Below are 9,727 nucleotides of genomic sequence, written 5' to 3'. Positions count from 1 at the left end.
AGTATAGAGCCATAATCACAAGGTCATCAATATTTTATTCGCATAGGCATAGCTTACTTATTTTACCAAAGATGCATTCATTTCATGATCGTAATAGTATTTGAGCTTTGAGTACATACCTGTACCTTTTCAATGTGCTCATAACATTTCATAGTTCATTCATAATACATAAATGGACATAAGAACAATTTACTCATCACTATCCAATACAATTCATATAGCATATATCGAGCTTACATCTCATACGTTTCAAGTAGGTACCTGTACCACTCACAACATGGTCATAACTTCTCTCATTAAGCTTTAACTGTAAATCTCTACGTTGAACCATTCGGAATACTATAGGATATTCGATAAGTCAAACATAGGTTAGGATACCGATGCTATGCCCTAGACATGGTCTTACATTGGCTCATACATCAAGTCGATGTCATGTCCCAGACATGCTCTTACACTGACTATCGCAATCGAGACCGACGTCATGTCCTAGACATGGTCTTACATTGGCTCTCACATATCTATGTAGATGCCATGTCCCAGACATGGTCTTACACTAACACATCTCATAGCTGATGCCATGTCCCAGACATGGTCTTACACTGGCTCACATCTCGAGGCTGATGCCATGTCTTAGACATGGTCTTACACTAGTACGCATGTCACCCAAATGTCATGGCATGAATATCCAATCTATTCTTAGGGTTCAACCAAGAGTTTATCTCATTAAGTCTCATCATACATTTCTCATAGCCCCATTCAAGAATTTTATGCAAAATTAACCATTCAATGCATAATAACAATAAAGCTGTTAATATTTACGTACAACTTACTCGTTTCAATGGAATATCATATTCCATCAAATTTCCAATGTATTCAATCATCACATAAATGTTATTAACATTTGGCATCACTTTCTCATATACAATATCATCAACATATAAATCAATACAAATCATAGCAAGATAGATTTCAAGTATATTAAAAATAGCATGGATATCATGCTTATTTAATCATACGGACTTACCTCGAATGCAATTTCAGCTAATTACTTCATTTTAGTCCATAACCTCGTACTTTCCGATTTAAGCCCGAATCTTAATTTTATTGATAAGAAAAGGATTTAAGTTGCTAAAAATTTGAGCTTCAAAACCCCCATGTTTGCTGCCATTTTCGGTGGTTGAAGAAGAAGAAATGAAAAAGATGACAACCTTTTTCCTTATTTTATTTCATTACCAAAAAAGTCACCTAATGCCACCAACCTTTGACTTTTCAATTTTTTTCCCTATGGCTGGCCATCACTTTCCAAATGGCCTATTTTCTCTTTAAAGACCTCCAATTTTGGTTCCCTAGCTATTTAACATATTTGGGTAGTAAAACAAAACTTTTGTCCTTTATGCGATTTAGTCATTTTTCGCAATTAAGCTCATAAACGCTAAAATTAATTCACCAAAATTTTCATGCACTCATATAATCATGCTATAACACATAAAATAATATTAAAATAATTTATTAACCTCAGATTTATGGTTCTAAAACCACTATTCTGACTAGGCCCAAAATCGGGCTATTAGATATTGAGTATTCAACGGCATTCCGTGTATGTATGAATTTGTTATGGATTGGTACTAGTATGTGCTTGTTTATTATGAGCTTAAAATAAAAAAAGTTACAAAGTTTGTATATAAGCTTATGAATAAGCAGTTGAAAGGTTTGTTAGTAATCATAAAGTACATGATAATATATTTAGATTGATAAATGTTGTATTTGTGATTAATTAAGTTTATATCATACGAGCTTACTAAGCTATGAAGCTTACTTTGTGTTATTTTCCTATGTTTTATAGTGAATCAAGGCTAGCTCGGATCTAGGAGTCGTCAGAAACATCACCACACTATCAAACATCTAGTTTGGTACTTTTGGAATATACATTTTTGGCATATGGCATGTATAGACTAGATGTGGTATTTTGGTTGTGGTTATAGCCATGAGATTTGGCTTGTAAATTGTATATGTTTTGGTTTATATATGGCTTATTTTGGTATGTTTGGTATTAATGTGGTTATGATTTTATAGTTACTTAAATGGTTAATTGAATTATGGAGTATAAAATGCTTGAGAAATGCCTTGATGAGGTATGATTTTAGATGTTGTGTGGTTATTTGTAAGGAAGTTATGTGAGTGTGAATTATGGTAAATGGACTATATAGATTGATATTGTTTTGGCATGTATTTGGCTAAGTAAATGGTAGTGATTTGAGATTTGGAATAGATGAAATTATATTAGCATGAATTGTGCATTTGGTTAATGATTTTGGCTGCCTAATTGTATGATGAAATGGTACCATTTTGGTTGTTTAGGTGAGCATGAATAAGGGTGGGAAACTGGCCTTGCAAATGGCCTATTTTTGTCCACACGGGTAGAGACACGGGCGTGTGTCTCAGTCGTGTGTGACACACAGTCATGTTAAACAGCTCTGTGTCCCCTGATGATGAAATTGAATTGAAGTCAGTATGCTCCATATGGTCTCACACACGGGCATGTGACTGGCCTTGTGGTATAAGTCATTATACTCCCTAATTGGCACACGGCCAAGCACACAGGCATGTGACTTGGCCATGTTGCATAAGTTAGTATACCATACAGTTTGGGCACAGCCTAGCACATGGGCGTGTGTGGCCACTTCGAATGGCACACAGGCTAAACACACGGGCATGTGGTTGGCCATGTGACCCAAGTTAGTATGTATGCCCTATTTCCATATGACCTCAAACACGGACATGTTTGGAGCTGTGTGAGGCACACGGCCTGTTCACATGGGCGTGTGACCCTTGTATGGCTGAAATATTTTCTAAGTTTCCAAAATTTTCATATGTTACAGGTTTAGTCCCGAACCACTTCTGAAGTATGCTTAAGGCCTCATAGGCTTTTATAAGGGACCATGTGATTGTGTTTAATGATTTATGTGAATGAATGATTTATGCTTGATAAATGTATGTTATATGTTGTGAATTGATTGGTAATACCTCGTAACCCTACTCCAGCGATGGATACGGGTTAGGGGTGTTATATTTATTGGTATCAGAGCTACAATTTAGTCAATTCTAGGACTAACGTAGCGTATGTGAGTCTAGATATACATGCCATATATATAAACTGAGATAGTGTGATGACTCTTGGCGTTTTAAATTGTATTTTCATATAGTAATGGATCCCAATCGAGCTATTTCCGATAAGGTTGAGAGTAATGCGCCTACTCCCGCGCAAGGGATAATGCCATCTAATTTTAAGCCCGTGACGGGTAGTCAGAGAGGAGAGGCTAAAGAAGCCTTCTTCCAAATGATGAACGAATGGTTCACTCAATACATTCATACGAACCAGCTGCTCAGCAACCTCCAGCCCCTCTTAATCCCAACCTGTACCTATAGATCCTCAAGAAGTCAAGCTTTTAAGATTGAATAAACCTCCTATTGATAAGATCTACAAACACGGAGCTAAAGAGTTCATAGCTAACGTTGATGATGACCCTAAGAGAGCCGAGTTTTGACTTGAAAATACAATTTGAGTATTTGATGAACTTTCTTGCACATCAGCTAAATGTTTAAAGCGTGCTATATCCCTTTTGAGAGATACCGCGTATCAATGGTGGAATACCTTGGTGTTTGTAGTACTGAGAGAACGAGTGACCTGGGAATTCTTTCAGGCGGAGTTTCGAAAGAAATATATAAGTTAGTGATTCCTTGATCAAAAGCATAAGGAGTTTTTAGAGTTGAAACAAGGTTGCATGACTGTAACCGAGTACGAGAGGGAATTTGTACGGTTGAGCAAGTATTCATGAGTATGTGTCTACTGAAGAAATAATGTGCAAGCGGTTTGTTGATGGGCTGAATAAAGATATTAAACTTCTGGTCGGGATTTTAGATTTAAAAATATTTGTTTGTTAGTTGAATAGGCTTGCAAAGCCGAAGACTTTAGTCGAGAAAAGAAGAAAGTTGAATTAGAGGCTAGAGATACAAGGAAGAGATCGTTGAGTAAACCTTATCATTCCTCGTTGAAGAAATCCAGAGACTATTTTAACCGATCGACAGCTTTAGTGGGATATTCTAATAGAGATTATAGAAAGCAATATACTAGCCCTAAAACTCAAGCTACATCGATATCGAGTGTTGGCAACGTAAAAGATGTTAAACCTGAATGTCAACAATGTGGAAGACGACATTTTGGAGATTGTCAGATGAAAAATAATAATAGAGCTTGTTACAGTTGTGGTTCACGAGACCATGCTATCAGAGATTGTCCCGAGCTAAATGAGAAAGATAAATCTCGGCATGCAAGATTGAGCAATACGACAATGAGGGGGAGAACGCCAAGAAATACAGGAAATGTATCCAATGGTAGAGGTGTGATGAGAGATTCTACTATGAGGTCTAAGACACGAGCACCTGCCCGAGCTTATGATATTCGTGTACGGGAGAAGGCATCATCTCTAGATATTATCACCGGTACTTTCACTCTCTATAATACTAATGTGATTGCATTGATAGATCTAGGATCAACTCATTCTTATATATGTATGAATTTAGTATCTAGTAAGACTTTGTCTATAGAGTCTACTGAATTTGTGATTAGAGTATCGAACTCCTTAAGCAAATGTGTTTTGGTTGATGAGTTTGCAAGAATTGTCCGTTAATGAATCAGGATTTCTATTTTCTAGCTAATCTGATATTGTTTCCATTCGATACATTTGATGTGATTTTAGGTATGGATTGGCTAACGATGCATGATGCTATAGTGAATTGTAGATGAAAGATAATTGAACTAAAATGTCAAAGTAATGAGACTATTAGAATTGAATCTGATGATCTGAATAATTTTCCAGTTGTGATCTCGTCTATGTTAGCTTAGAGATTTGTGAGAAAGGGATGTGAAGCTTATATTGCTTATGTACTTGATACGAAAATGACAGAAACAAAGATTGAATTAGTACCAGTCGTGTGTGAGTATCCAGATGTATTTCCCAAAGAGTTACCGGGTTTACCACCTATCAGAGAGGTTGAGTTTGGTATTGAATTAGTTCCAGAAACAATGCCAATATCGATAGCTTCATACAGAATGGCTCCGACAGAGTTAAAAAAATTGAAAGCTCAGTTGCAAAAGTTGACAGATAGAGGTTTTGCTAGTCCGAGTTTCCTTTCCTCGGGTGCACCAGTGTTATTTGTGAAAAAGAAAGATGTCACAATGAGAATGTGTATAGACTATCTACAACTCAACAAAGTGGCGGTCAAGAATAAATACCCTTTGCCACGAATAGATGATTTGTTTGATCAGTTAAAAAGGGCAACAATGTTTTCAAAAATTGATTTGAGATCGGGTCATTACCAGTTGAGAGTTAAAGACTCATATGTGCCAGAGACTGCATTTAGAACAAGGTACAGACACTACGAATTTCTTGTTATGCCTTTTGGACTAACAAATGCACCTATTGTTTTTATGTACTTGATGAACCGGATTTTCAGGTTGTACTTAGACTGATTCGTAGTTGTGTTTATTGATGATTTTTTAATTTACTCTCGTGATGAATCTGAGCATGCCAAGCATTTGAGATTTGTGTTACAAACTTTGAGAGATAAATAGTTGTTTGCAAAGTTCGGTAAATGTGAGTTTTGGCTACGAGAGTTTGGTTTACTAGGACATATAGTTTCAGCCACGGGTATCCGAGTTGACCCGAGTAAAATTTCTACCATTATAGATTGGAAGCCTCCGAGAAATGTATCTGAAGTCCGTAGTTTTCTGGCACTAGCTGGCTATTATAGACGATTTGTGAAAGGCTTCTTGATGATTGCAACTCTGATGACACGATTTCTTCGAAAAGATGTTAAATTTGAGTGGTCAGAAAAGTGTCAACAGAGCTTTGAACAATTGAAAGCATTATTGATAGAGCCTCCAGTGTTAGTTCAGCATGAGTTGGGTAAAGAATTCGTAATTTTTAGTGATGCATCATTAAATGGCCTGGGTTGTGTTTTGATGCAGGAAGGCAAAGTTGTAGCTTATGCCGTGAGACAGTTGAAGCCACACGAAAAGAATTATCTGGCGCATGATCTAGAGTTAGCCGCGATAGTGTTTGCATTGAAAATTTGGCGTCATTACTTGTTTGGGGAGAAATGTCATATTTATACCGACCACAAAAGCTTGAAATATCTGATGACTCAGAAAGATTTGAATTTGCGACAACGGAGATGGTTAGAATTGCTAAAAGACAATGAATTAGTGATTGACTATCATCCGCGAAAAGCGAACGTAGTTGCTGATGCTTTGAGTTGAAAGTCTTTATTTGCTTTATGTGCTTTCAAAACACAATTAACTTTGTCTGACGACGGTTCGATAGTAGCCGAGTTGAAAGCAAGACCATTATTTCTACAGTAGATTTGTGAAGATCAAAAATTTGATAATGAATTGCAAGCAAAACGAGTTCAGTGTGAGTCAATTTCTGATTCAAAGTTTCGAATAAGGCTTGATGACTATTTGATGTTTCGTGATAGAATATATGTACCAAGAAATTCTGAGTTCATTCAGAAGATTTTAAACAAAGCACACAGTAGTTGTTTATCAGTACATCTGGGAAACACGAAAATGTATAACAATTTGAAACAACTTTATTGGTGGCACAACATGAAATGAGATATCTCAGAATTTATTTTGAAATGTTTGATTTGTCAGCAAGTCAAAGCTGAGCATCAAGTGCCGTCAGGTTTATTACAGTCTATTATGATTCCTGAGTGGAAGTGGGATAGAATAACAACAAATTTCGTATCAGGTTTGCCCTTATCTCCTAAAAGGAAATATGCATCTGGGTTGTTATTGATAGACTGAAAAAGTTAGCTCATTTCATTCCAATACGTACAGATTACTCACTTGATAGATTAGTTGAATTGTACATTTCTAAGATTATTCTATTACTCAGAGTGCCACTATCTATTATTTCTGATAGAGATCTGAGATTTACGTCGCGATTATGGAAGAAATTGCAAGAAGCTTTAGGTACGAAATTGAATTTTAGTACTATTTTTCATCCTCAGACTGATGGTCAGACTAAGAGAGTTATTCAGATTCTCGAAGACATGTTGAGATGTCGTATTTTAGAGTTTGAGGGCAGTTGGGAAAAATACTTACCGCTAATTGAGTTCGCATATAATAACAGTTTTCAGACGAGTATAAAGATGGTACCATACGAAGCTTTATATGGTCACAAATGTCAAACTCCACTATACTGGATTGAACTAAATGAGAAAATGATTCACAGGGTTGAGTTGATCAGAGAAACTAAAGAAAAAATGAAAACGATTAGCAACAGTTTAAAAGCAATTTCAGATTGACAAATATTATACGTGAATTTTAAACGTAAAGAAATTGAGTTTCAATTCGGGGACCGAGTGTTTCTAAAGGTGTCACCGTGGAAAAAGGTTCTTCGATTCGGTTGTAAAGGGAAGTTGAGTCCGCGTTTCATCGGGCCATATGAGATTATTGAACGAATAGGGCCAGTGCCATATCGACTAGCTTTACCATCAGAACTTGAAAAGATTCATAATATCTTTCACGTTTCTATGCTACATCGATACAAATCTGATTCGTCACATGTGATTTCTCTGGTAGATGTTGAGATATAGGCTAATTTGACGTATAGCGAAGAACCTATCAGGATTTTAGCACGTGAAATCAAAGAATTGAGAAATAAACGCATAGCCTAAGTGAAGGTTCTTTGGCATAAACACATGATCGAGGAAACTACATGGGAACCCGAAGCAGCTATGAGAAAATAGTACCCTAATCTATTCATTGGCAAGATTTTTGGGGACAAAAATCTCTAAGGGGGAGAGTTGTAACAGCCCGTTTTTAGTCAAATCGGAACAGTGGCTTCGAGACTACAAATTTGAGGTCAAAATATTTATTTTATTATTTTAATAAGATTTACAAGATGATATATTAATTACGTGAAAGTTTCGTAAAGTAATTTTACTATTTGAATGCTTAATTCAAGAAAAAGGATCAAATCGCGTAAAGCATTAAACTTGTGTTCTATTAGCTAAAAATATTAAATAGCTATGTATCATTAAATTAGAGGTCCTTATGTTGTAATTAGACCATAATTAAATTGAGTGGACAATAATGGGAATAATATCATGAAATTTGGTGGTTTTTAATTAAGGTTAATTTTAGTATTTGATAAATAATGTCAATATTAATAAAACAAAAGGAAATTTTGTTCATATTATCATCTTTCCAGCCAAAAATAAAAGGAAGAAGAAAGCCATTTTAGGGCTTGAGATATTCGACCAACTCTTAGCGTCATTAAGGTACAGTTTTAACTCGATTTTTTATGATTTCTATGTTTTTGTAATCGTTGCAGCTCAATCTAGCTAGCCGGTACCTTTAATTTCAAAACTGTTAAAGATTTTGAGAGTTTCCATTGCTGAATCTATGAGTTCTTTGATGTTTAATGTTGACATATGAAAGCTTGATGATAGTTTTACATGTTTTGTTAAGTGATTTTTGATGAAAATGCATATAGGGATTAAATTGAGAAAATGTGAAATATAGTGGTTACAAGTGTGAGTAAATGAAAATTATGGGCTGCTAGGGGCACTATGGTAATTTGGATAGCATGGGTTAGTCTTGAATTTCATTAATTTGTGATTTTTTGAAATAAAGACTAAATTGTGAAAAATGTGAAATTTGTGGGGTAAAAGTGTAAATGTGTTTTAAGGTGTATTTTGGACTAAATTGAATGAATAAATGATTGAATAAGTTAATTTTAAATATAATTAGATCAAGAAAAATGGAATACGGACTTGAATCGGGGAAAAGATAAAGTTATCAACTAATCGACTCGATTCACTGTTTTCACATCCGAGGTAAGTTCGTATGTATTAAATATTGTAATAATTATGCTTTAGTGCTTTGGTATTGCATAAATTGTATATATGGGAATACAGATATGTTTGACGATAAATGGGTTATTTGTGGCACTTAGTGTGTGATACAACATAGATTCGACTATATATGGCACTTAGTGTGCGATTAGACATAGCTTCAGCTATATATGGCAATTAGTGTGTGATTTGAGATAGCTTCGGCTATGTACGGCACTTAGTATGCGATTCAACATAGCTTCAGCTATATATGGCACTTAGTGTGTGATCTGAGATAGCTTCGGCTATGTACGGCACTTAGTGTGCGAGATATCGAGTATGGAACTTAGTGTGCGCGACATTGAGTATTCAACGGCATTCCGTGTATGTATGAACTTGTTATGGATTGGTACAGGTATGTACATGTATATTATGAGCTTAAAATTGAAGAAGTTACAAAGTTTGTATATAAGCTTATGAATAAGAAATTGAAAGGTTTGTTAGTAATCATAAAGTACATGATAATATGTTTAGATTGATGAATGTTGTATTTGTGATTAGTTAAGTTTATATCATATGAGCTTACTATGCTATAAAGCTTACTTTGTGTTATTTTTCTCTATTTTATAGTGAATCAAGGCTAGCTCGGATCTGGGAGTCGTCGAGAACATCATCACACTATCAAACATCTAATTTGGTACTTTTGGAATATACATTTTTGGCATATTGCATGTATAGGCTAGATGTGGTATTTTGGTTGTGATTATAGCCATGAGATTTGACTTGTAAATTGTATATGTTTTGGTTTATATATATAGCCATG

This window comes from Gossypium hirsutum, chromosome A09, assembly GCF_007990345.1.
Source record: "Gossypium hirsutum isolate 1008001.06 chromosome A09, Gossypium_hirsutum_v2.1, whole genome shotgun sequence".
Classification (NCBI taxonomy): domain Eukaryota; kingdom Viridiplantae; phylum Streptophyta; class Magnoliopsida; order Malvales; family Malvaceae; genus Gossypium; species Gossypium hirsutum.
This window is presented reverse-complemented; position numbering follows the sequence as displayed.